This window comes from Muntiacus reevesi, chromosome 8 (genome assembly GCF_963930625.1).
Source record: "Muntiacus reevesi chromosome 8, mMunRee1.1, whole genome shotgun sequence".
NCBI classification, from domain to species: domain Eukaryota; kingdom Metazoa; phylum Chordata; class Mammalia; order Artiodactyla; family Cervidae; genus Muntiacus; species Muntiacus reevesi.
In genome coordinates this window covers 11,335,658-11,363,375 of record NC_089256.1, presented here as the reverse complement: position 1 = coordinate 11,363,375, position 27,718 = coordinate 11,335,658, and the positions used below count along the sequence as shown (strand labels likewise).

The 27,718-nt window shown below is 39.7% G+C and overlaps 1 long non-coding RNA gene across 1 annotated transcript in view; it reads left to right on the top strand.

The window, feature by feature from the left end:
* The window catches only part of LOC136173697 (uncharacterized), a 442,261-nt gene that overhangs the window by 409,435 nt on the left and 5,108 nt on the right, over window positions 1–27,718 (top strand). The gene's annotated exons all lie outside the window — the stretch shown is intronic.

The window sequence follows — 27,718 nt, the reverse complement described above, 5'->3', positions numbered from 1 at the left end:
TGATCTATGAAGGAGTTTTTAATACTAGAAGACATTATACCACATGAATTCCTTAACAGTGGTTTTAGGTAATTTGGTTTGCTTTGATTTTTTTGTCTTAGACTTATTTCCCATATTTTCTATTCTTCTACAAATATCATCCTATTTTAGAAAAACCTAAGATACTTTGAGAGTACAAATAATATTAGATGACATATTTTATTTAGCATTTAAGGGAAAAGATACATCACGGTAGAACATTTCTTCCTTGTAGGAAGGAGCCATCAGTTTTGTCTGAGTTTCTTGGGCAGGGTCCAGTCCACAGTACAGACTCCAGATTTCATGACTACCATTGTCTTTCATTTCTTAAGACACAATATTCCTCACCAGAGCCAGAATTAGGTCAGAGAAACCACGACTTTGTTACTAGGGAACAAGGATTACAAATAATTTCTTTTAATTGTGTGAGCTTTAAACTTATTACATGTGGCATGCATGCCTTCAACAGCCAGAATAAAACTGAGGTTATTAACTCAAAATATCCAGTTAAAATAGGAGGCCAATATCAGCCAGCATGTGGATAACAACTAAGACTTCACACTGCCTCTCTGAGGCCAAGAATTTCTTTTTACAGCTCCGGTCTTCCCTAGTGTTGAGTGGGACTCTGGGACACAGTCCTGATTGGAACCTCCAGACCCAGATCCTTATACCTTTTACTCCACCACCATACACATGATCAGTGATATCCCCATGAGGGCCCAGACTCCAAAGATGTACTCTGATTATGGGCACTAGCAAGATAGGATAGGCTATGGTTTAAGAGTTAATGCCTAGCAGTTCCTTTCTCTCCTTCTCAAAAAAGTCATTAAAAGCAAATAAGATTGGTTTTAAAGGTAAAACTCTAAAACTACTCTAATTTTTAAACGAATTAGATCGCACAAAACTTCACACCTGGGCTTCCCTGGTGGCCCAGTGGTTAAGAATATGCCAGTGCAGGGGACATGGGTTCGATCCTTGATCTGGGACGATCCCATAGGCCACAGGGCAACTAAGCCCCTGCTCCACAGCTACTGAGCCTGTGCTCTAGAGCCTGGGAGCTGCAACAAGAGAAGCCACCGCAACGAGAGGCCCGTGCACCACAACTAAAGAAAAGCCCAAGCAGTAGCAAAAACCCTGCACAGCCAAATATAAATAAATAAACAAATAACTTCAGACCTTTCTTACAGCAATTGTTAGTGTCACAACAATTTGGCCTCACATGTCACCTCTTCTAGTGACACTGTCTTCCGGTGGGGCAAGAACAACCTTCCCTTCTCAGTCATCACAAATCTCCAGGAAGAGCCTGAATTGTCTCTTCTTCCCCTCACGCCCTTGGTGGTGGTGGTCACTTTCAGCAGGTACCACACATATCTGTCTCGCTTGGGAACACTCATCACATTACATCAAACCAATTCTGAAGGTTGGCAATCAAAATCCTATCTGGGTTGAGTTTTAGGTTTCCTGGTTCAAAGAGGGAACAGGAATCTTTTGGTTCAGTGGCACTTTTCAAAAGAAGTTTAATTGAAGTCTGAAATGTTGCATAAATGGAAGATATAAGTTTTAATTGAAAAATAATTATAACCACTTAATCATTTTTAAATGAGGGCTGTAATTGCAGTCAGCGCACAATAGCCACATACAGTCACTGAGATTTGCGCAATAAAGCAGGGATGGTACAGCTTGATTTGCTAATAGCACTTCCACTTCTCCTCCCTTTGTCTCAAAGATTAATTCAGGCAAGGGCTATTAGTGCTGTTAATTGGTTCTGCAATTTAGACCTTGTGCTTGTGAATGAATGACTGATGTAGTCGCTCAGCCAATAAATGGGAGCACTCTGTCAACGCTCCCCATTGTCCAGCAGGGCATCGTTCCGCCAGCCCTTGGGGACAAAAGGCCCAGTGCCTCTTCTGGGTCACAGCTTCTGCAGGACCTGAGATAGGTCAACAAGATGCCTTTGAAATGAGGCTGACTTATTGAGTCTAATGGATATTCAACGAGCGCTCTTCTCCCTCGCCAGAGGAAGGGTTTTGTTCCGTTCTGTTTGGAACCCTCCCCTCACTCCGTGATGAGGCTGTGAAGGAATAAGAGGCCCAGTTGTTACAGAGCTTTGGCAAAAGAAGGCACCAACTGTAACATTAGCTTGAAGATAAATGCACCCCAGAGCTCAAGAAGAAAACCTTCTTTAATTGCTGTGGCGCCTTCTTGGCATGGGCACAGCAACCCCAGGGAGGCTCTGGAGAGCTATCAGACATGATGGGGGACCACACCGATTGTGCCAGCCCCCGAGGACTCTGGGGCTAACTGCAAGCTGAAACACCACCAAAGAGGCGTCCTGATTGAAGGCTCACTCACCAACGGTCATTTGCAGAGGCATGCTGGATTTCACCATTCGGAAAAATTTCCATCGCTCTAGGCGAGAGCCCCCTCGAGGACTGTAGCCCTCTGCCTCTCTGCCACAGACACTCAGATCAATGTTTTACAGAATGAAGACATTGGAAATGAAGGGCACCTGCCATTTCAACTCCCAGAGCAGCCTCAGGCCAGGAATTGGCAAAGAAGATGAGGGTGTGGAATGTCCTGCTGAGGGAAGTGAGCCGGGGATGAAAGGGGCCCCTGTGACACATTTGACATTGAGCATGGATGCTCTCTGAATTCTGTGCAGATCGTGTACTGAGGTTACACATTCATGCTTCTCCTTACCCCTACCCCTCACCTCAGGAGGGGGGCATGCACTTCAGTTTGGATCCCATTCACATAGTGATTCTTCTCTCCAAAACAGGAGTTAAAAATCTCTTTTATCCATATAACAGAAGCTATACCATACAGGCTCAGATGAGAGAAAGAAAGGGAACATCAGAGCACCAAGAAGCAGTTTCTGGAATAACAAGCTATAATTTCCAGGCATCAACTCAGACGCTTAAGAGAATAACTGTCCGTTCTTTAATTTGTTTAGTCGTTAGCAGTGTCCGACTCTACTGCAACCCCATGGACTGTAGCCCCCCGGCTCCTTTGTCTGTGGGATTTCCCAGGCAAGAATACTGAAGTGGATTTCCATTTCCTTCTCCAGGAGATCCTCTCGACCCAAGGATGGAACCCGTGTATCCTGCACTGCCGGTCAATTCTTTTTTTTTTTTTTAAATATTATTTTATTAGTTGGAGGTCAATCACTTCACAACATTTCAGTGGGTTTTGTCATACATTGACATGAATCAGCCATAGAGTTACACGTATTCCCCATCCCAATCCCCCCTCCCACCTCCCTCTCCACCCGACTCCTCAGGGTCCTCCCAGTGCACCAGGCCCGAGCACTTGACTCATGCATCCCACCTGGGCTGGTGGTCTGTTTCACCATAGATAATATACATGCTGTTCTTTCAAAACATCCCACCCTCACCTTCTCCCCCAGAGTTCAAAAGTCTGTTCTGTACTTCTGTGTCTCTTTTTCTGTTTTGCATATAGGGTTATCATTACCATCTTTCTAAATTCCGTATATATGTATTAGTATACTGTAATGTTCTTTATCTTTCTGGCTTACTTCACTCTGTATAATGGGCTCCAGTTTCATCCATCTCATTAGAACTGATTCAAATGAATTCTTTTTAACGGATGAATAATATTCCATGGTGTATATGTACCACAGCTTCCTTATCCATTCGTCTGCTGATGGGCATCTAGGTTGCTTCCATGTCCTGGCTATTATAAACAGTGCTGCGATGAACATTGGGGTGCACGTGTCTCTTTCAGATCTGGTTTCCTCAGTGTGTATGCCCAGGAGTGGTATTGCTGGGTCGTATGGCAGTTCTATTTCCAGTTTTTTAAGAAATCTCCACACTGTTTTCCATAGTGGCTGTACTAGTTTGCATTCCCACCAACAGTGTAAGAGGGTTCCCTTTTCTCCACACCCTCTCCAGCATTTATTGTTTGTACACTTTTGGATAGCAGCCATCCTGACTGGCGTGTAATGGTACCTCATTGTGGTTTTGATTTGCATTTCTCTGATAATGAGTGATGTTGAGCATCTTTTCATGTGTTTGTTAGCCATCTGTATGTCTTCTTTGGAGAAATGTCTGTTTAGTTCTTTGGCCCATTTTTTGATTGGGTCGTTTATTTTTCTGGAATTGAGCTTCAGGAGTTGCTTGTATATTTTTGAGATTAATCCTTTGTCTGTTTCCTCATTTGTTATTATTTTCTCCCAATCTGAGGGCTGTCTTTTCACCTTACTTATAGTTTCCTTTGTTGTGCAAAAGCTTTTAATTTTCATTAGGTCCCATTTGTTTATTTTTGCTTTTATTTCCAATATTCTGGGAGGTGGGTCATAGGAGATCTTGCTGTGATTTATGTCGGAGAGTGTTTTGCCTATGTTCTCCTCTAGGAGTTTTATAGTTTCTGGTCTTACATTTAGATCTTTAATCCATTTTGAGTTTATTTTTGTGTATGGTGTTAGGAAGTGTTCTAGTTTCATTCTTTTACAAGTGGTTGACCAGTTTTCCCAGCACCACTTGTTAAAGAGATTGTCTTTTTTCCATTGTATATCCTTGCCTCCTTTGTCAAAGATGAGGTGTCCATAGGTTCGTGGATTTATCTCTTGGCTTTCTATTCTGTTCCATTGATCTATATTTCTGTCTTTGTGCCAGTACCATACTGTCTTGATGACTGTGGCTTTGTAGTAGAGTCTGAAGTCAGGCAGGTTGATTCCTCCAGTTCCGTTCTTCTTTCTCAAGATTACTTTGGCTATTCGAGGTTTTTTGTATTTCCATACAAATTGTGAAATTATTTGTTCTAGTTCTGTGAAAAATACCATTGGTAGCTTGATAGGGATTGCATTGAATCTATAGATTGCTTTCGGTCAATTCTTTACCACTGAGCTACGCTTCAGCCCCAATTCACTCAATGACCAAAACTCAGATCTTCTTCCTATGTTTTCCTGAGGATTGAATCCAAGCTCCAGAGCTGATATGGTGTCAAGGAATCAGGAAGGCATTGTGTGTAGAGAATTTAAAAGCAATAATAAAATCTACTCAACATCAATCAGCTTTTTATCATCATCATGTGACAATTCTATAGAACGTCAATGATAAATGTCTCCTCCCCAAAGATATCTTTTGTTGGTTTAATATCTAAACAATTGCTATAGATTCTCTTGAGTATTATACGTGTAGGCTCCAAATTGGGATATTTTTATTACTTTTCTTTCAATAAACCTTTTCTGCCTGGAAGTTAATTCAGAAAGTTTCCTGCTACCCAGTCAGCCCTGACACACTCAAACTTAGCTACATGCATTTGTTTTAAGAGTAAATATTAAGGGTTCAGAATCACTGTGTTTGCTTCAGGCATAGCTCAATATTTCCAGCTCCTGTGGTACTCCATGTCCCTGCATTTAATCAGGAGATTTGAAATAAGTATGATAGCATGTTTGTTGCAAAGACAAAGAACAAGTGTTATTTCAATTCGGTCATTCTATGAGACCACTTGGAGTTTTTCTTGGTTTAAAATTTAAAGCAGAATGCAAAATTGAGTAATCTTTTTCTTTTAAAAAACCCTAACATATGTATAAAGTATTAATTCATTACTTTCCCCCTTTCCTGTATTGTACTATGTTTTATTTTGACGTATTACTTACTGACATAATTATACACTTGAGAAAAGAACTTTCATTATCCACGTTTTTTCTTTGACCATTGTTATTAATTGTTTCCATTCATGATTATACTGAAAATAATTTGGTCATATAGAGGGAACGAAATGTTGACAAGTGATCCTCTGTGGGCACAAATATGCTGGGCACACACCGTTGTTACAGTGGACATATTGACCACTGAAATGGGACCTGTTTTTGGTCTCTCTGATTTGTGAAATTTTTGTGTCTAAGGATGATTGAGAAAGTTATGGGCCTTGCTTGGGATGTCACCTATGAGCAGGGAAGAACTATTCCAAGATTGGGCTTGAGTGGGCACTGAAGAGGCAGCTTCCCAGGAGATGCAGTAGTAAAGAATCTGCCTGCTAACACAGGAGACAAGGAGATCAGAGTTTGATCCCTGTGTTGGGAAGATCCCCTGGAGAAGGAAATGGCAACCCACTCCTGTATTCTTGCCTGGAAAATTCCATGTATAGAGGAGCATGGCAGGCTACAGTCCATGGGATCACACAGTCGGACACAACTGAACACGCACTCAGGCACACACATACGAAGGAAAATTGCCTTGGGTTTGCACCCAATGAACTCAGCTCCTTCTCTGTATTTTGCAAAACACACTGGAAGAAAACCCTGAGCTTTACTCTCAGGATTACAGTAGGCCGTTAATACTGAACGGAACATGACAGAAAGAGCTGGAATGATCAATCAGCCAACAACAAATGTCACCACTTCACCTCATATAAAGATATGTGAGGACACAAGAAAGATATGGAGACACACAGAGAAGGTTCCCAGAAACCTGGTCACTGCCAAAGGGCTAGGAATGGCCATTCTATGTGTTATCACAGATAAAGATGTTCAAAAGCTCCTTCACGAAGAGAACATTGAAAGTAGTCACAGAACCTATCTGTATGTGCTTAATCAGACAGATACATTTATCTTTAACTCTCTAGCCAAAAAAAACAAAAAACAAAAAACAAATTTAGTCTCATTAGCAAACTTCTTTTTGGTCTTAAAAACATCCTTCTGGAAATGGAAAAAAAAAAAAAACCCTGAAAGTTGTTTCAAATAGATTTGGATGGCCTGGCTTTTAGAATCTATGAGTGGGTACCACACAGAGGCAGCTCCCTCCCCAAGCAAAGGCCACATTAATAACCTTATTTCTGTCGGAGTGAGCTTCATGCTACACTCACATTCTTCCCCCAAAATAAATAGAAATACCATATAACCTTGAGTTACACAGAAGATAAGAATCTGAAAAGCACTCTAATCTAAAACAGTGATTAATCTTATATATAATTGGAAGGTAGAGACCTCTGCCCACCAACTTGACATTAATTTCACTAAAAGAAGATATAAGACACAACCTTGTAATGGAATTATTAAGCTGATTAAAACTTTACTCATCAGCATGAACAAGCAAGTCAAAAGAGAAAAAATAAAAATGTCCAAAAATGTTCACTAATGCAAAAAAGATACTTACTTGACAAATAATAATCAAAGAATTGCAGGTTAAAATAGGGCATTACTTCCATCTATTCTTTCTTGAAAGTAATAAAATATTGATAATCCTCATTTTTTGAGAATATGGAAAATTGTCATTTAAACATACTGTTTTTTAGCAGGAGTATAATTTGATCTAACTTTTTGAGAGAACAATATGATCAAAATTTTAAATGTATATCTTTTTTATCCTCATACCAAATGTTTTACTTCAGGGAGTTTATCCTAAGGAAATAATGAAACAAGGGGAAGGAGTTAATGTTCTGAGGTATCAATATCATTGATAACATTATAAATAATTGCAATTTAAAAATTAGAAACAACTAAATATAGGGAGGCCTGGCGTGCTGCGGTTCATGGGGTTGCAAAGAGTCAGATACAACTGAGCGACTGAACTGAACTGACTGAAATATACATTATATGGGATTGATTATAAAATAATTGAATTTTTCCCTTTATTGGAGTATAGTTTATTTACAATGTTTCAGATGTATAGCAAAGTGATTCATATATATGTATATATATAAAATACTCTTTTCAGATTAGTTTTCATTATTATAAGATACTGAATATAGTTCTCTGTGCTATATAGTAGGTCCTTATTGGTTATCTATTTTATAAATAGTAGCCTGTATCTGTTAATCCCAAATTCTAAATTTATCCCTCCCCCACCTTCCTCTTTAGTTTTTTTCCCCCATGTCTGTGAGTCCCTTTCTATTTTATAAATAAGTTCATTTGTATAATTTTTTTTAGATTCCACATATAAGCAATATCATATGATATTTGATATCTTTCTCTGCCTGGCTTACTTCACTTAGTATGATAATCTCTACACCCATCCATGTTGCTGAAAATGGCATTATTTCATCCTCTTTATGGCCAAGTAATGGTCCATTGTATATATAGCATCTTCTTCATCCACTCATCTGCAGATGGACACAGAGGTTGCTTCCACATCTTGGCAACTGTGAATACTTCTGCTATGAATATTGGAGTGCATGTGTATTTTCAAGTTAGAGTTTTCTCCTGATATTTGCCCAGGAGTGGGATTGCTAGGTCATATGAGATCAATTACAGTATATGCAAATGATGGAATACTATACAGTCTTTTAAAACACTGGGTAAATTTTGAGGCAACAGCATAAAAAATTATCCCATTAAGAATGCTAGGTATGACCATATATATATTATAGTACTTTGAAAATGTCTCATGGATTTTTGAAGAAAAAGTAAATTTAGGCTCTGTAGGGTACAGGCAGGAGGAGAAGGGGATGACAGAGGATGAGATGATTGGATGGCATCACTGACTCAATGGACATGAGTTTGGGTAAACTCTGGGAGTTGGTGATGGACAGGAAGGCCTGGCATGCTGCGGTCCATGGGGTTGCAAAGAGTCAGACACGACTGAGTGACTGAAATGAACTGAACTGAACTGAGGGTACACAGCTATATTATGATATTATAATGATACCTGATTTTCTTTGCCCTTTTATATTATTAATGTATTTGCTTTATTACAGATTTAAAAAGAAATAAAGTTTCTTACAATAAAAAAAAAAAAGAATGCTAGGTATGACCTGTACATTGAATAGTTACCACTGTTGACATAATAAAAATGCAATTTTATTTTGGGTCTGGTATTGCCAGTATTCTTACCTGGGAAATCTCAAGTACAGAGAAGCATGGTGGGCTAAAGTCCATGGGGTCTCAAAGAGTCAGACACAACTTAGCAATTAAACAACAACATTGTTATTTTAATGTTTGGTCAGTGAGTGTAAATTTCTTCTGCAACTAGGTGAAAGCTGCCCATGATTTTTCTGCTCACTCTTGGTTGACAATCTACACTCACTTTAAGATACAACTACTGTCTCAAGTGAAAAATCAGAACGTCTGATTCACGATATTAATCAAAACTGCAAACCTGATTTAATAACAATTATATACGAGATCTAATAAGACATTAACCTTTTGGCAACTCTCTTCTGGCTTTGTTTTTGATAGGTTTGCTGTAGAGCAAATCTGTTTCAGGCTAAAAGTTTACACTTGAAAAGGAGGGTACAGTTGTCTTCCGTGCTCTTCCTTCTTCTATGGGGCCCACTGTCTCCCAGGAGTCCAGCTCCTTGGGGTTGATTGAAGTGGGAGGCAGGGTGGGGAGGTGGGTGGGAAGAGTGATGAGGGAATAGGAAAGGCCTTACTTTAATTGGCCTCATGTTAAACTCATTACTTGATCCAAGATACTGAATCTGAAACCAGGGTGGAGCAATAGAACATCAAGGACAGAATCTAATCTGAGATTCAAGGGAAGCAGATAGTGCTGTTGGTTAAGCTGGCCCAACTTGGGCAGAGAAAGGAGCAAAGGACATCCCAAGTAGCAGGAAAGTTATGGAGTGGCTGGGAGGTGAGAATGAATGGCCTGTGCAAGAAGCAGCAGGTCATCCAGGGAATTAGGAAAGAGGGGACATAGGAAGAGATGGGGATGGGAGGGAGCATGGCTACCCAGTACTTACTCTGCCTTATATATCTCACCACCTCCTGGGCAAAGTGTTTTATATTGTCTTCTTTAACTGATATGGCTGAGGCTCAGAGAAGTTGAGTAAACAGCAAAACATAAAGTGAAGCCCAGAACCCCTGATTCGAAATCACCAGTTCCTTCCACATGTCATTGATTCCCAGACTACCCACAAAACCAGTATTAGACTGGCTTCTTAGGATCACCTGGAGAACTTCTTTTAAGGTTTTTTTAAGAATTAAATTTATTTATTTTTAATTGAAGGATAATGGCTCTACAATATTGTATTGGTTTCTGCCAAACGTCAACATGAATCAGCCATAGGTATGCCTATGTCCCCTCCCTCTTGAAACTTCCTCCCACCTCCCTCCCCATCCCATCCCTCTAGGTTGTCACAGAGCCCCCATTTGAGTTTCCTGAGTCATACAACAAATTCCCATTGGCTATCTGTTTTGCATGTGGTAATGCATATGTTTCCATGTTAGTCTTTCCATACACTCCACCTTCTTCCTCCCCTACCCCCACCCCATGTCCATAAATCTGTTCTCTATGTTTGTGTCTCCATTGCTGCCCAGCAAATAGGTTCATCAGCACCATCTTTCTAGATTCCATATGTATGCGTTAATGTATGGTGTTTGTTTTCCTCTTCTGACTTACTTCACTCTATATAATAGGCTCTAGGCTCATCCACCCATTAGAACTGACTCAAATGTGTTTATTTTTATGGTTGATTAATAGTCCACTGTATATACGTACCACAGCTTCTTTATCCATTCATCTGTCGGTGGACATCTAGGTTGTTTCCATGTCCTCAGTTCAGTTCTCTTCAGTTCATTCACTCAGTCGTGTCCAACTCTTTGTGACCCCATGGATCACAGAACGCCAGGCCTCCCTGTCCATCACCAACTACCAGAGTTTACTCAGACTCATGTCCATCGAGTCAGTGATGCCATCCAGCCATCTCATCCTCTGTTGTCCCCTTCTCCTCCTGCTCCTAATCGCTCCCAGCATCAGGGTCTTTTCCAATAAGTCAACTCTTCGCATGAGGTGGCCAAAGTATTGGAGTTTCAGCTTCAGCATCAGTCCTTTCAATGAACACCCAGGACTGATCTCCTTTAGGTTGGACTGGCTGGATCTCCTTGCAGTCCAAGGGACTCTCAATCTCAAGAGTCTTCTCCAACACTGTCCTAGCTATTGTAAATAGTGCTGCAATGAACTTTGGGGTACATGTGTCTTTTTCAGTTTTGGTTTCCTCAGGGTATATGCTTAGTAGTAGGATTGCTGAGTTATATGGTGATTTTATTTTTAAGGAATTTATTCATTTTTAAGGAATATTTATTTTTAAGGAACCTCCATACTGTCTTCCATAGTGACTGTATAAGATCATTTTTTAAATTTCTGTTTCTGGCCACACCACACAACATGCGAGATCTGTTCCCCAATCAGGGACCAAACGCATGGCCCCTACATTGGAAACACGGAATCTTAACCACAGGGCTGCCAGGGAAGTCTCTTTTAGAATTTATAATCCATAATCCCTGGCTTCATCCCAGACCTACTGAGTCAGAATCTCTGGGAGGATCAGGAAATAGGATTTATACGTTAAGTTCCTTAGGCAATCCTGTGGTACAGCCAAGTCTGGGGACTTAGATGTGTCACATGACCTCCAACACATCTGCAGGTTGGAGAGGAAATGAAGCTTTATTTTCTGAGCGTCTACCTCACGTTACTTTCTCAGGAGCATCTCCTGGGCACTAAGTATATCATCACCAAGTATATCATCACAAGTTGTCCTTCCTCGACGTGCTTATGAGATTGACTATCTCCACACTAGTGAAGAAGCTGGCAACTGTCCTGGGATGCTCTGATAGGGTTCTTGGCTTGTACGCCCCAGAGCTGGGATACGATCACAATCTCTAGGACCCCTGGTTCCTAGTCTTTGTACCTTACCACACTGCTAAGGGAGGGAAGACCTTATGAAGACGGGACAAGGTAGAAGAGATCAAGATGCTGCAGATGAACTGGATAATTATGGATCATTAACAGAGAGTTCTGCAATAGCACCCAGGCTGTGAGAAACCTTGGCTGGGAAAGCGAGTATGAGGGGAACTAAGGAACAGGTCCAGCCCCTGCTGGTGGATTCATTCAGCTTTTCTCCAGTCCCTGCCTAGCGAAGACCATGCGGCTTTAGAAGACTTTATTCCAAGAGGCTGGCTCCCTCTTGTGGCAGCTGTCACTCATTACTGAATGATCTGTGACCGGACAGCCTTGAAGAGCAGAGGTGAAAGCCTGGCTGCACACTGGAATCGTTTGGGAGCTTTTAAAGCTTATGCCCCAGGTCAATGAAATAAGATTATCTGGGGAGATCTGGACTTGAGATGTCCACGACAAAGGCACAAGCCACATGCACACTTAAGTAAGTAAGTGTTAGTCGCTCAGTCGTGCTCGACTCTGCAACCGCATGGACTACAGACCACCAGGCTCCTCTGTCTGTGAGATTTTCCAGGCTAGGATACTGGAGTAGGTTGCCATTTCCTTCACCAGGGGATCTTCTCAACCCAGGGATCAAACCCAGGTCTCCTACACTACAGGAAGATTCTTTACCAACAGAGCTACAAGGGAAGCCCTTGAAATGTTGCTTATTCAAAATGAGATTTAAGTGTAAAACACACACTGGATTTCAAAAACTTAACACAGAAAGAGAATGAGAAATAGCTTATTAATAATTTTATATTAATTATATGTTCAAATGGTATTTTGGATATATTGGGTTAAATAAAGTATATTCTTAAATTAATTCACTTACCTCTTTAAAATGAAGCTCTGGAAAATTTAGTTACATATGTGATTCACATTTGTGACTCAGATCATACATAAGCTTGCCAGGCTTAGGAAATACAAATATTGGATGCCCAGTTTAATTTGAATTTGAGATAAACACAAATAAATTTTTAGTATATTTAATAAAGATTTAGTATAAATATGTCCTATGCACTATTTAGGGCATTCATATACTAAAAATAAAGTTCATTGTTTATCTGAAATTCAAATTAAACTGGAAGAAGAATGTGGTCTGAGAACAAGCAATGTAAGTCTTACCTGGATTCTTGTCAGAAATGCTGCATCTTAAGACTCCCCGGTGGCTCAATGGTAAACAATCCACCTGCAGTGCAGAAGATGCAGAAGACCTGGGTTCTGTCCCTGGTTCTGGAAGATCCCCTGGAGGAAGGCACGGCAACCCACTTCAGTATTCTTGCCCGGAGAATCCCATGAACAAAGGAGCCTGGCAGGCTACAGTCCATGGGGTAGCAAAGAGTAGAACATGACCGAAGTGACTGGGCAAGCGAGCCTCAACCATAGCTACTCAGACAGAATCTTTCATTTAACAAGATCCCCAGGTGATTCGTGTAAACATCAATGTTTGAGAAGCACTTGGCTTGAGAGCCACCAGCAGATCTGAGGTGTATAGGAGAAGGAAGACGGGTCTGCCCAATGCCCTTGGCCAAAGCGGACAGTCCTGGATTCCAAACTGAACCAATCCACCTTTCTCCACTCTCCCTACAATGACCAAGATGTAAAGGTCAGTTGAGTAAATAAGTGTGAATGTGGGAGTAAATGAACAAATGAGTAAATAATAGAATGTGTGAACGAATGAATAGGTGAGTAAGTAGCTGAATGGGTGAATCAAGTATGTGCATGTTTGAGATAGTAAATAAATTCAAGAGCAACCAGAAGGAAGATTGAATGGAGAATTTCATAGTCAACCCTGGACTACACAAAGTCCAGCAGAAGGGGGCAGATGGCTCAGAAAGAAAAGAGACCCAAAGGGTTGTCCCTTCCTTGGCCCAGGAGCAGACCACAAAAGGAGGTTCACTCCTCCTGCAAGATCCCCCCACCTGCAGCCTAGAAAGGGTGAGGAGGAAGGTTTCCCTCTCCAGGCCAGCTGACTTGAAATTTCTGTGGGACCTGAACATGTAACCCTTTGCCCACCCAGGGGGCCCACTGATCTGACCTGTCACTAACTAGCTCCCCCTAAGAGCACAGCTGAAAGTGCAAGAGATGCTTTGATTTCCTTTAATTCTGTAAAGTGGGTCAGGTTTTAATTAATCATTTCTTTTCCAAAATAGTCATTTCTTTCTTAATTTTCTTTCACATTATAAATGTAATATATGACCAGGTAGAAAGCAGAAACTGAAAGCCTTCTATAATCCCTTCCTTCACAGATAAGAATTATTAACATTTTGAGTATATCCTTCTAGACATTTTATGCTTTTATCTATGCAGATATATTTTAATAAATGAAACCATGCCAGACATAATATTTTATGGCCTTCTTTTTCACTGAAAATCTTTCATATCAATCAAAACATATACATCTATCTAATTCTTATGAGTGACTGTATGTTGTACCATCATATGGATGCCCCATGATTTGTTGAACAAATCCCCTACTGTTGGACATTTAGATTGTTTCTAAAGTTCATTTCTCCTATAGGCAATGCTGTTTATTCCCAACCACCCACCCTTGTTATCTAGTGAATTTCTACTCATCTTTCACATTTCAGCTCAGTTTCCACTTCCTCAAGAGAAACTTTTCCTGAATTCCTCAGATAAGCCAATCCTCCTATTCTGTGCTATAGCAGCCCTGTGAGCTTCTTCTTCATGCCTCTTATCACTATGATAATTTTAGGTTTATATTAATATTTTCCATGTGGTTTTTTAAATGTCTGTCTTCCTATTATTCTACCAGCTCAATGAAAGCAGATTCTGAGTGTTTTATTCACCATTGTATCCCCTGCATGTAGCATGGTGTCTGGCTCAGAGCAAGTTCTCAATAAATACTGGAAGGAAGGAAGGGAGGGAGGGAGGAAAATAAGGAGGGAAGAAGGGAGGACTAAGTGAGTGGTAGAGTAGAGAACGGATCAATTCAAGAGCAAATAGAAGAATGATTCGATGGAGAAGTGCATAATGACTCTTAACTACACAATACCCAGTTGAAGGAGGCAGTGGCTCAGAAAAAAAAAGTGAATGAATGAATAAAAATGATTGAATAAATGTCCATCTGTCTACCTGCCTAAATTCTGGCTTTACCAGTTCTATCTTCTTAGGAACCTCAATCTCTCAATTATCCCCTCCCTCCTCCGTTCCTTATTCCTCTTCTTCTCTCCTGCTTATCAGCATTTATACATTCTAGCCAGGCTTTCTCACTCATGGGTATATGGCTCAGACAGTAAAGAATCTACCTGCAAAGAATGTACAATGGAAAAAAGACAACCTCTTTAACAAGCAGTGCTGGTAAAACTGGTCAACCACTTGTAAAAGAATGAAACTAGAACACTTTCTAACACCATACACAAAAATAAACTCAAAATGGATTAAAGATCTAAATGTAAGACCAGAAACTATAAAATTCCTAGGGGAGAACATAGGCAAAACACTCTCCGACATAAATCACAGCAAGATCCTCTATGATCCACCTCCCAGAATATTGGAAATAAAAGCAAAGATAAGCAAATGGGACCTAATTAAACTTAAAAGCTTTTGCACAACAAAGGAAACTATAAGCAAGGTGAAAAGACAGTCTTTGGAATGGGAGAAAATAATAGCAAATGAGGAAACAGACAAAGGATTAATCTCAAAAATATACAAGCAACACCTGCAACTCAATTCCAGAAAAATAAATGACCCAATCAAAAAATGGGCCAAAGATCTAAACAGACATTTCTCCAAAGAAGACATACAGATGGCTAACAAACACATGAAAAGATGCTCAGCATCACTCATTATCAGAGAAATGCAAATCAAAACCTCAATGAGGTACCATTACACGTCAGTCAGAATGGTTGCTATCCAAAAGTCTACAAGCAATAAATGCTGGAGAGGGTGTGGAGAAAAGGGAATCCTCTTACACTGTTGGTGGGAATGCAAACTAGTACAGCCACTATGGAAAACAGTGTGGAGATTCCTTTAAAAACTGGAAATAGAACTGCCATATGACCCAGCAATACCACTCCTGGGCATACACACTGAGGAAACCAGATCTGAAAGAGACACGTACACCCCAATGTTCATCGCAGCACTGTTTATAATAGCCAGGACATGGAAGCAACCTAGATGCCCATCAGCAAACGAATGGATAAGAAAGCTGTGGTACATATACACAATGGAATATTACTCAGCCATTACAAAGAATACATTTGAATAAATTCTAATGAGATGGATAAAACTGGAGTCCATTATACAGAGTGAAGTAAGCCAGAAAGAAAAACACCAATACAGTATACTAACACATATATATGGAATTTAGAAAGATGGTAACGATAACCCTATATGCAAGACAGAAAAAGAGACACAGATGTATAGAACAGACTTTTGGACTATATGGGAGAAGGTGAGGGTGGGATGATCTGAGAGAACAGCATTGAAACATGTATATTATCAAATGTGAAACAGATTGCTAGTCCAGGTCGGATGCATGAGACAAGTGCTCAGGGCTGGTGCACTGGGAAGACCCAGAGGGATGGGATGGGGAGAGAGGTGGGAGGGGGGATCAGATGGAGAACACATGTAAATCCATGGCTGATTCATGTCAATGTATGGCAAAAACCACTACAATATTGTAAAGTAATTAGCCTCCAACTAATAAAAATAAATGGGAAAAAAAGAAAGAATCTCCCTGCAATGTGAGAGACCTGGTTTCAATCCCTGGATAGGGAAGATCCCCTGGAGAAGGGTTGCAACCCACTCCAGTATTGTTACCTAGAGAATTCCCACGGATAGAGGAGCCTGGTGGGTTACATTCCATGGGATAGCAAAGAGTCAGACAGGACTGAGCAACTACACTTCCCTTTTCTTGCCTTCTCACCCACACTCATATTCCTTCAACCCCATCTCCCTTTCTCATCTCTTTTTATGGTCAAACTTATGGAAAGAGACATATACTGCCATTCTCTCCTCTTCCTCACATCCTATGCACTCCACTACTCACTACATATGACTTTCTTCCCTCTCACTCAAATTACCCTCAGAAGAGGACAGAAGAGGACCAGTGGCCTCTTTGTCATTCAGACAACTTGACACCACTCGGCCCTCTAGTGCCATTTGCTTAACCTCTAGTGGCATTTGACACTGTCACACTCTCTCTTCTCCAAATACTATTTTCTCTTACCTTCTATGACTCCGTATTCCAACTTCCTTCCACCTCTCTGACCAGCCCTTCCCAGTCTCTATGCTGATGCCTCTCACTCTGCCTGTCCTTGAGTACTGATCATGTTCCCGAGATTCTTGTCTTTGACCCTCTGAGCTACAGATTCTACACTTTATTCCTTGTAATCTAATTCCTCTAATGACTGTCTCATCTCTTTCATCAGGTGCCATCCTGTTCAGTGCAGTTCAGTTTCTTAGTCAAGTCCGACTCTGCAACCCCATGAACTGCAGCATGCCAGGCCTCCCTGTCCATCACCAACTCCTGGAGCTTACTCAAACTCATGTCCATCGAGTTGGTGATGCCATCCAACCATTTCATCCTCTGTTGTCCCCTTCTCCTCCCATCTTCAATCTTTCCCAGCATCAGGGTCTTTTCCAATGAGCCAGTTCTTTGCATCAGGTGGCCAAAATATTGGAGTTTCAGCTTCAGCATCAGTCCTTCTAATGAATATTCAGGATTGATTTCCTTTAGAATGGACTGATTGGATCTCCTTGCAGTCCAAGGGACTCTCAAGAGTCTTCTCCAACACCACAGAACAAAAGCATCAGTTCTTCAGCACTCAGCTTTCTTTATAGTCCAACTCTCACATCTGTACAAGACTACTGGAGAAACCATAGCTTTGACTAGACAAACCTTTGTTGGGAAAGTAATGTCTCTGTTTTTTAATATGCTGTCTAGGTTGGCCATAGCTTTTCTTCCAAGAAGCAAGCATCTTTTGATTTCATGGCTGCAGTCACCATCTGCAGTGATTTTGGAGGACAAGAAAATAAAGTCTGTCACTGTTTCCATTGTTTCCCCATCTATTTGCCATGAAGTGACAGGACTGGATGCCATGATCTTAGTTTTCAGAATGTTGAGTTTTAAAGGTGCCATCCATATAGTGATAATTTCAGAAACCCATACCTCCAGGTCCCTACATCTAACTATCCAGGGGACACCTTTTTATATACGACCCACAGATAACTCAAAATCAACTCCTACTCAAATGAACTTACATGTCTCCTTTCTCCAGCCTCCAGAGAGGTTCTCCTTCTGGCATGTTTTTAATTTTAATAAAATCTATCATGATACACTGAGCATTTAAACTAGAATAAGGGATCTTTCTTAACACCTTATTCTCTTACTCTCCTCAAAATCATTCACCAATAAAACAGTTTGAAACAGCTGTTTCAGCCCTGCCACCTTTGAAATAGTTACTGGATATTGACCCACTCAATGCCACCCCAGTTACTTTCTAGCATGACTTCTTGTACAGAGATTATATATTTCTCTTGCTTCCTTACCACTAGGGGGAACCTATGTAATTAAGGTTCTCCTTATTAGATGAAGTTGCATGATACTTTGTTCAGAATAGGGTTATGTAAACGAGTCAGGACATGGGGCATCCATGTTGCCAGTGTGGGTAGCAGCAGAGACACAGTAGTTCTGAATTTGGGTAATAACAGAAGCAGCTGTCTGGCCATAGCGAAGAGATTTCCCTATCATCTCCTCTAGAGGTTTCTCTGGAGTCTCAGCCTAGAGTCTATTCCATGAGTCTTCCTATATGTTCTGCAAGCTACCTAATACCTTATAACAAATTCCATCCTACTTAAATCACCTGGAATGTATTCTGTTTGAAGAAACTAAGAGCCCAGACTAATACAACCTTTTAAGTAGAACTCAAATCCATCTACTAGTCTCCATTGGCATTGCCACTCCTTCAATTCAGGACACCATAAGTTCTTCCCTGGCTCACTCAAAAGCCCTCTGGATTGTCTGTGATTAGTAGTTGCCCATTAGTTGATTCCATTCTCTATATGCAACCAAAGTAAGTAAGTAAGATGTAAATATGAGCATGTCCCGCTACTGTTAAACTCCTTATAAACTCCTCAAAGGCTTGCCATGACACTTGGGATGGAGTTCAAGATCCTTAACAACCCTATTAGACTCTCCATGTTTCCTCTGTGGCCTACAAGGCCTCCATGTCCTGGCTTCTGCCCAATTCCCCAACACCCTGGCCCCTCTTTCCGATTTACCTCACTTTGTGCTGCAGCCATTCCCAACCTCCAGTACCTGGTCCTCTCATACTCACTCTTTTTAAAAATTATTTATTTGTTTGTTTATTTGGCTTCATCAGGTCTAGCTGCAGCAGGTGGGGTCTTTCACTGCAGTGTGCACTCTAGGTATAGCATGCAGTCTTAGTTGCTCTGAGGCATTTGAGATCTTATTTCCCTGACCAGGGATCGAACCCATGTCCCCTGCATTGCAAGGTGAGTTCTTAACCACTGGACCACCAGGGAAATCCCCTGTCATACCTACTCTTCATTCCCAGTCTTTGTGCAAACTGCCCTGTACCAAAAAACACACTTTACCTAGCTCTTCACGCTTCCCTCTTTTATGGCTCACTTTCAACAATCCCACAGTCTCTATAATTGCCATTTCACTCAGGAATTTGCCATAAACACAAAGATTAGATGAAATTTTCTGGAGTGTCACTTCATCTATTTTGTTTTTGGTAATTTGATAATTGTGTAAATCCTGCCTCTAGACCACAAGCTATCTGAGAGCCAAGACCACATCTGCATGATTTACCATTGAATCACTAGCACCTTGCAAAATTATCAGGATGCTCACTAATTTTTAAAATAAGTTAACACTTTGGTAAACATCCTCAAACATAGATTGTACTAATCTCTCAGTGTCTTGGTTTCTTCATCTGTAAAGTTGGAATATTTAAATTTCTGTCTCATAGGGTTGTGGTGAAGATTAAATTAGGTAATACCTCTGAAGTTCTTATAGTGATGCCTGGTACAGTGTAAGTTCTCAGTAAATGTCAGTGGTCATTATTATTATTTCTCTACATAAAGAGGGTCTATGTGAGTTAGTATCACAGAAATTGAGGGAAAAGCTGAATTTGAGGTTTCAGTATACATGATATGGGAGAGGAACAGCTGCAAGGGAGAAGGATCCCAGAGGCAAAATTGATATGAGAGCATAAGACTGTAGAGAAATTGCAGAAACTGCAGGTTGGGCTTTGGAGACCTATTAGCTGTAGAATGAGTGACAGAAGTAGTCTTATTTAGACTGCAAGAGGTTGAGTGCTCCGGGTAACCACAGTACACACACACAGGCATATCCATATCCTGGGGAACAACAAGCCTTCAGGCAAAAGGCAGTTTCATTTTAAAATAAGAAAAAAAAATTTTTTTTACTCCATTAACTTCTCCTTACCACAAACAAATTCCAGAAACATCATTCTTACTCAAGCATACACAAAAAAATGTACCTTACCCATCAAGATACTTGGATTCTTAGTCTATAAACACCTATTTTATGGTTGCTGGTGATACCATATCTTCCCCAAGAATAGTAAGTGAATAAGTAATTTACATTTGTGTGATTATAATGTTAATTCCAGTGGTGCACAGAAAAAATACAGTCTGTCTTGAAGGAGTATTAGAGACTCTATCACTAGTGAAATAGAAAACTGCTTATCATTTAAATGTTAGCTAATTTTTAACTTCTACCCATCAAAATTTCAAAAATCAGAGATTCTGGTTTTTCAAACATCATATTGCAGATAAAAAGTGAGCACTATAAACAAACTAAATACTCAACAGTAGGGGAAAGTTTAAACAAACATGGTTCATCTACATGATAGAGCATTAAAATTTACACTTACTATAAACTTTTGATAAAGTATTTTTGAAAGATATAAAGTTAAATTAAAAAGCTTGATTAAAAACTGTATGTGTAATATGATCCCAAAACATATACTCAAGGAAAGAAGACTAGGAGGAAATAAAGCCAAAATGTTAACAATCAGGGCTTCCCTGGTGGCTCAGTGGTAAAGAATTCTCCTGCCAATGCAGGAAACACTGATTTGATCTCTGATCCAGGAAGATCCAATATGCCACGGAGCAGCTAAGCCCCTGTGCCACAACTACTGAGGCTGTGCTCTAGAAACCAGGAGCCACAACTCCTGAGCCCATCCACCGAAACTACTGAAGCCCATGCATCCTAGAGCCTGTGCTCTGCAATAAGAGAAGCCACCGCAATGAAAAGCCCATGCACCGCAATGAACAGTAGCTCCCACTAGCGGCAACTAGAGAAAAGCCCATGCATCAGTGAAGATTCAGCATGGCCAAAAATATACAAATAAATGAAACTATTTTTTAAAAGGTTAACAATCATACATTTTAGAGATAGTCACAGTTTATTGTTTTATTCTGTCTGCTTTTCTTGGGTTTTTCTTGAGGGAGGATTTTTTTAATATTTATTTAATTGGAGGATAACTACTTTACATTATGATGATTTTTGCCATACATCAACATGAATCAACCATAGGTGTATAAGCATCCCCTCCCTCCCTAATTCCTCCTCCCTCCCAACCCCACCCTTCCAGGTCATCACAGAGCACCACTTTGGATTCCCTGCATCATACATCGAACTCCCACTGGCTATCTTACATATGGTAATGCTTATGTTTCAGACCTATTCTCTCAAATCATCCCACCCTCATCCTTCTCCCACTGAGTCCAAAAATATGTTCTTTATGTCTGTGTTGCCCTGCACATAGGATTGTCAATATCATCTTTCTAGATTCCGTATATATGCAATAATAAATAATTGTCTTTCTCTTTCTGACTTACTTCACTCTATATAATAGGCTCTAGGTTCATCCACTTCATTTGAACTGACTCAAACGCATTCCTTTTCTATAGCTGAGTAATATTCCATTGTGTATATGTACCACAACTTCCTCATCCGTTCATCTGCTGGTGGGCATCTAGGTTTCTTCCATGCCCTAGCTATTGTAATTAGTGCTGTAATGAACGTTGGGTACATATCTTTTTCAATTCTATTTTCCTCAGGGTGCATGCCAGTAGTGGGATTGCTGGGTTGTTTGGTAGCTTTATTCATCATCAAAAAGTTTATTTTTTTATTTTTTCATTTTATTTTTGAAAAGGTTTTATTTTTTTAGAGCAGTCTTAGGTTCACAGAAAGATTGAGGGGAAGGCACAGAGATTCCCCATGCAACCTCTTGCCCCCACACAGTCTCCCTTATCAACATCCCCCTCAGAGTGTTACATTTGTTACAACTGATGAACCAACATTAACACTTCATTGGGGTTCACCCTTGGCATTTTATGTTCAATGGGTTTAGTCAAATATAAGCCAATATACAGGATCCTACAGATCAGTTTCACTGCCCTAAAAATCCTATGCGTCACCTATTCATCCCTCTTAACATTTAAAAAAAAAAATTATTCTTTAACATTTTCTACATTTTGTGTTATTTTTAAGATAAGAAAAAAATACTGTCATTTAAATAAACTCTTTTGTGAAGGAAATTACAGGTTGGAGCTTTCATTTTCATGACTCAGAAATAGTAAGAGAATATTTTCAGCTTCCCTGAACAAAAGCACCGAAAGGTGAACATGCAGTTTCTGTGTGGAGTATCAAGAGGAGTCAGGGAGTCTCTGAACCCAGGCTAATCAAACAGAAACCAGCCCTCCCACTTGTTTGCCCTCTTGCCTCATTCCCTTTCCAAGAGCAGGAAACAGTATCACTGCTTCCTGATTCTGAGTGTCGGATCAGATAAAGTGTGTGCCAGTGGAAATGAAAACGCTCATGACCATATCACTCCAACCACTTGCCATATAGGGCTTTTCTTCTCATCTTATTGCATACATTAACTAAAAGTGACTCACTTTATATTATTTTTTCATTAAAAATTTTCATTTAGATCAAAAGAGGGTGAAGAAATCTGCCTCAATTCATGTACACAATCCTTTTAGTATGGAAAAGTGAAAGTTGCTCAGCTGTGTCCAACTCTTTGCGACCTCATGAATTACACAGTCCATGGAATTCTCCAGGCCAGAATACTGAAGTGAAGTTTCCCTTCACCAGGGATCTTCCCAACCCAGGGATTGAATCCAGGTCTCCTGCATTGCAGGTGGATTCTTTACCAGCTGAACCACAAGGGAAGCCCAACAATACTGGAGTGGGTAGCCTATCCCTTCTCCAGCAGATCTTCCCAATCCAGGAATCGAACTGAGTCTCCTGCATCTCAGGCAGATTCTTTACCAACTGAGCTATCAGGGAATCCCTTAGTATGGAAATCAGTCACTATATCCTTTAATAGGAGTGTTCTTTTTTGGCCATTTTTAGAATATAACATTTGTTGTTCACACGGTTTTATAAAGTACAGCTCTTCTTCTCATTTTGAGTTTGGAAATACCATACAACTGAATACAAAGAGGAACCAAAAGTACCAAAACTAACCTTATGATTCTCTGTTCATGTGGCACAAACCAGTTTTGTACATAACATGTAGCAGCAGCTTTTAAATGCCCTTTAGAAAAATACAAATTCTGCACATTTATTATTGTTTCCTACCTAATGCCCATGATGAAATTACTAGGATCACCTTCCTTCTGGAGGAAACAGAGGAACAGAGGGTGGAAAGAACAGTGAAACTTTTTGAAACTGCCATCTGACTATCACACTTCAGTTCAGTTCAGTCATCAGTCGTGTCTGATTCTTTGGAATCTCATGGACAACAGCATGTCAGGCCTCCCTGTCCATCACCAACTCCCAGAGTTTACTCAAACTCATGTCCCTTGAGTCGGTGATGCCATCCAGCCATCATCTCATCCTCTCTCATCCCCTTCTCCTCCCGGCTTAATCTTTCCCAACACCAGGATCATTTCAAATGAGTCAGCTCTTCACATAAGTATCGTGGCCAAAGTATTGGAGTTTCAGCTTCAGCATCAGTCCTTCCAATGAAAACTCAGGACTGATTTCCTTTAGGATGGACTGGTTGGATCTCCTTGCAGTCCAAAGGACTCTCAAGAGTCTTCTCCAATACCACAGTTCAAAAGTGTCAGTTCTTTGGCACTCAACTTTCTTTATAGTCCAACTCTCATATTTATACATGACTACTGGAAAAACCATAGCCTTAACTAGATGGACCTTTGTTGGGAAAGAAATGTCTCTGCTTTTTAACATGCTGTCTTGGTCATAATTTTTCTTTCAAGGAGTAAGCGTCTTTTAATTTCATTGCTGCAGTCACCATCTGCAGCGAATTTGGAGCCCCCAAAAATAAAGTCTGCCATTGTTTCCACTATTTCTCCACCTATTTGCCATGAAGGGATGGGACCAGATGCCATGATCTTTGTTTCCTGAATGTCGAACTTTAAGCCAACTTTTTCACTCTCCCCTTTCACTTTCATCAAGAGGCTCTTTAGTTCTTCTTCACTTTCTGCCATAAGGGTGGTGTCATCTGCATATCTGAGGTTATTGATATTTCTCCCAGAAATCTTGATTCCAGCCTGTGCTTCATCTAGCCCAGCATTTCTCATGATGTACTCTGCGTATAAGCTAAATAAGCATGGTGACAATATACAGCCTTGATGTACTCCTTTTACTATTTGGTACCAGTCTGTTGTTCTATGTCCAGTTCTAACTGTTGCTTCCTGACCTGCATACGGATTTCTCAGGAGGCAGGTCAGGTGGTCTGGTATTCCCATCTCTTTCAGAATTTTCCACAGCTAATTGTGATCCACACAGTCAAAGGGTTTGGCATAGTCAATAAAGCAGAAATAGATGTTTTTCTGGAACTCTCTTGTTTTTTTGATGATCCAGCAGATGTTGGCAATTTGATCTCTGGTTCCTCTGCCTTTTCTAAAACCAGCTTGAACATGTGGAAGTTCACGGTTCATGTATTGTTGAAGCCTGGCTTGAAGAATTTTGAGCATTATTTTACTAGCATGTGCGATGAGTGTAACAGTGCGATAGCTTGAGCATTCTTTGGCTTTGCCTTTATTTGGCATTGGAATGAAAACTGACCTTTTCCAGTCCTGTGGCCACTGCTGAGTTATCCAGATTTGTTGGCATATTGAGTGCAGTGCTTTCACAGCATCATCTTTCAGGATTTGAAATAGCTCAATTGGAATTCCATTACCTTCACTAGCTTTGTTCGTAGTGATGCTTTCTAAGGCCCACTTGACTTCACATTCCAGGATGTCTGGCTCTAGGTGAGTGATCACACCATCATGATTATCTGGGTCATGAAGATCTTTTTTGTACAGTTCTTCTGTGTATTCTTGCCACCGCTTCTTAATATCTTCTGCTTCTGTTAGGTTCATACCGTTTCTGTCCTTTATTGAGCCCATTTTTGCATTAAGTGTTCCCTTGGTATCTCTAATTTTCTTGAAGAGATCTCTAGTCTTTCCCATTCTATTGTTTTCCTCTATCTCTTTGCCCTGATCACTGAGGAAGGCTTTCTTATCTCTCCTTGCTATTCTTTGGAACTCTACATTCAAATGGGTATATCTTTCCTTTTCTCCTTTGCTTTTCACTTCTCTTCCTTTCACAGCTATTTATAATGCCTCCTCAGACAGTCATTTTGCTTTTTTGCACTTCTTTTTCTTGGGGATGGTCTTGCTCCCTGTCTCCTGTACAATGTCATGAATCTCTGTCCATAGTTCATCAGGTACTCTGTCTATCAGATCTAGTCCCTTAAATCTATTTCTCACTTCCACTGTGTAGCTTCCCTGGAGCTGTGGAAAAAACAGCCCTTTGGGGTTTTTGTTTTGCTTTTTGTCCTTTGTTTTATTTTTGTTTTCACAGCCAAAAGTTTCATGTAGTGATTAAATCTCACCATCATGTCCATAAATCAAAGAGAAAAAAATAAGGAGATAAACTTGCACTTCAGAAACCCTTTCAGAAGATCCGTGTGTGTGTGTGTGTGTGAGTGTGTGAGTGTGTGTTTGTAAAAGCAGTGAGATAAAGGAGAAAGAGAATCAAACAAAATATATACAAACAAATTAGCTAGACATGCAAACTAAGCTATGATTCACCCAGAGTATAAGCAAATCACAAATTTCACAGTTTAATATTGGAGGAGGGGACAGAACAACAAATAAAAGAAACATCTCTCAACCTCACAGATAAAATGTGGCAAAACTTTATTGTCTATGAGGGTGTAGATGAAAGCTAGGTAAACATCACTGCACTCCCTTCTACTAGAGCTCTCTCCTGGTAGGACTAACAGTATGCTTTGCTTTAGCATATCTCCATTCTTCCAAGTGAAAGATTGATTTCAAATTCTTAAATAAGATGATTTCTCACAGTACCACATTCCACAAGTTCATCTCACTTTCTTGATCATGCCCTTTGATGCACAAAAACTTTATATTTTGATAAAGTCCAATGTCTCTGTTTTCTTTTATTGTGTGTGCTTTTGGTGTCATATCTAAAAAACCATTGCTGACTCCAAGATCGCAAAGATTTATGTCCTTGTTTTCTAACAGTGTTATAGCTTTCACACTTACACTAAGGTTTTTGGTCCATGCTGAGTTAATTTTTGTATATAGTGTGAGTAGGGGGTCCAACTTCATTCTTTTCCATCTGAATATCCAGTTGATCAGCATCATTTGTTGAAAAGACAATTCTTTTAAATTGAATTGTCTTGACACACTTGTCCAAAAGAGTTTTCTCACTTATGACATTATGGTGAGAGTTTATTTCTGGATTCTCAATTCCATTCTGTTATTCCTGTACTATCCTGTCTTGATTACTTTAGATTTGTAATAAGTTTTGAAAATGGAAGTGTGAACTCTTCAATTTTGTCCTTCTCTTTCAAGATTCTTTTGGCTATACTGGATACTTTGAATTTCCATATAAATTTTAGGATAAGCTTATTATTTTCATAAAGAAGTCAGCTAGAATTTTTTAGCTATTGCATTGAATTTGAAGATCAATTTGAGAAGTATTGTCACCTTTAAGAATATTAAATTTTCCTATTCACAAACAGGAGATATTTTTCCATTTTTTTTCAATCTTTTTAAAATTATTTCAATAATGTTATATAGTTTTTAGAATATAAGTTTTGTATTTCTTTCATCAAATTTATTTTAACCATTTTGGTTTTTTACTCTATTTTTAGATGAAACTGTTTTCTTAATATCTTTTTTAGATTTTTCATTGCAAGAATATAGAAATACAATTAATTATTATATATTGACTTTGTAGCCTGTAACCTGCTCAACTCATTATTAGCTCTATTAGTTCTTTAGTGGATTCCTAAGAATTTTCTGTATATGAGATTATGTCATCTGCAAATACGGTTTCACTTCTTCCTTTTCAATCTGACACCAGTTGAATAAAGTAATGGCAATAGACATCCTTGTCTTGTTCCTGATCTTAGAGGGAAAGAATTCAATCTTTCACCTTTAGATTAAATGTTAGTTTTTAAGAAATATTTCTTTATCAGATTTAGGACATTGAAATCATTTTCTTTACTGTCTACAAAATTTCTTTAGAATTTCCTTAGTTATAGATCTGCTGATGGAGAATTCACTCATTTTTTGGTCTGTTTGAATGCTTTTTCTTTATCTTCAATCCTGAAAGATGTGCTTGCCAAATATAAAATGGTAGGTTGGCAGCTATCTTCTTTCAGCACCTTGGAGGTATAATTCTACTGTCTTCTGTTTCTCCTTGTTGCTGACAGTCTAATTTCTGCTCCTTTTGAATCTCTTATTCACTGACTGCTGTTTAAAACTCTCCTTATTTTTTATTTACAGTGATGTCAAGATGTGTTTAAGAATATATTTCTTTTGATTCATCCTTGCTTGTGATTTGGGGGCTTCTTGAATATGTCCACTGGTGTCTTTCATCAGCTCTGAAAAACTCTTAAAAATTATCTCTTCACAAGAGATATTGTGCAAAGGAGAATTGGAGTTTGCTTTATGCCAGTTACCTGGGGCTATTTCTAGTCCAAAACCACCTTAAACCAAGTTATCTGGAATGCCAGGGAATTTTTTTAAAGCTTAAGTTCTAAATTTCTTGTTCACCCTTA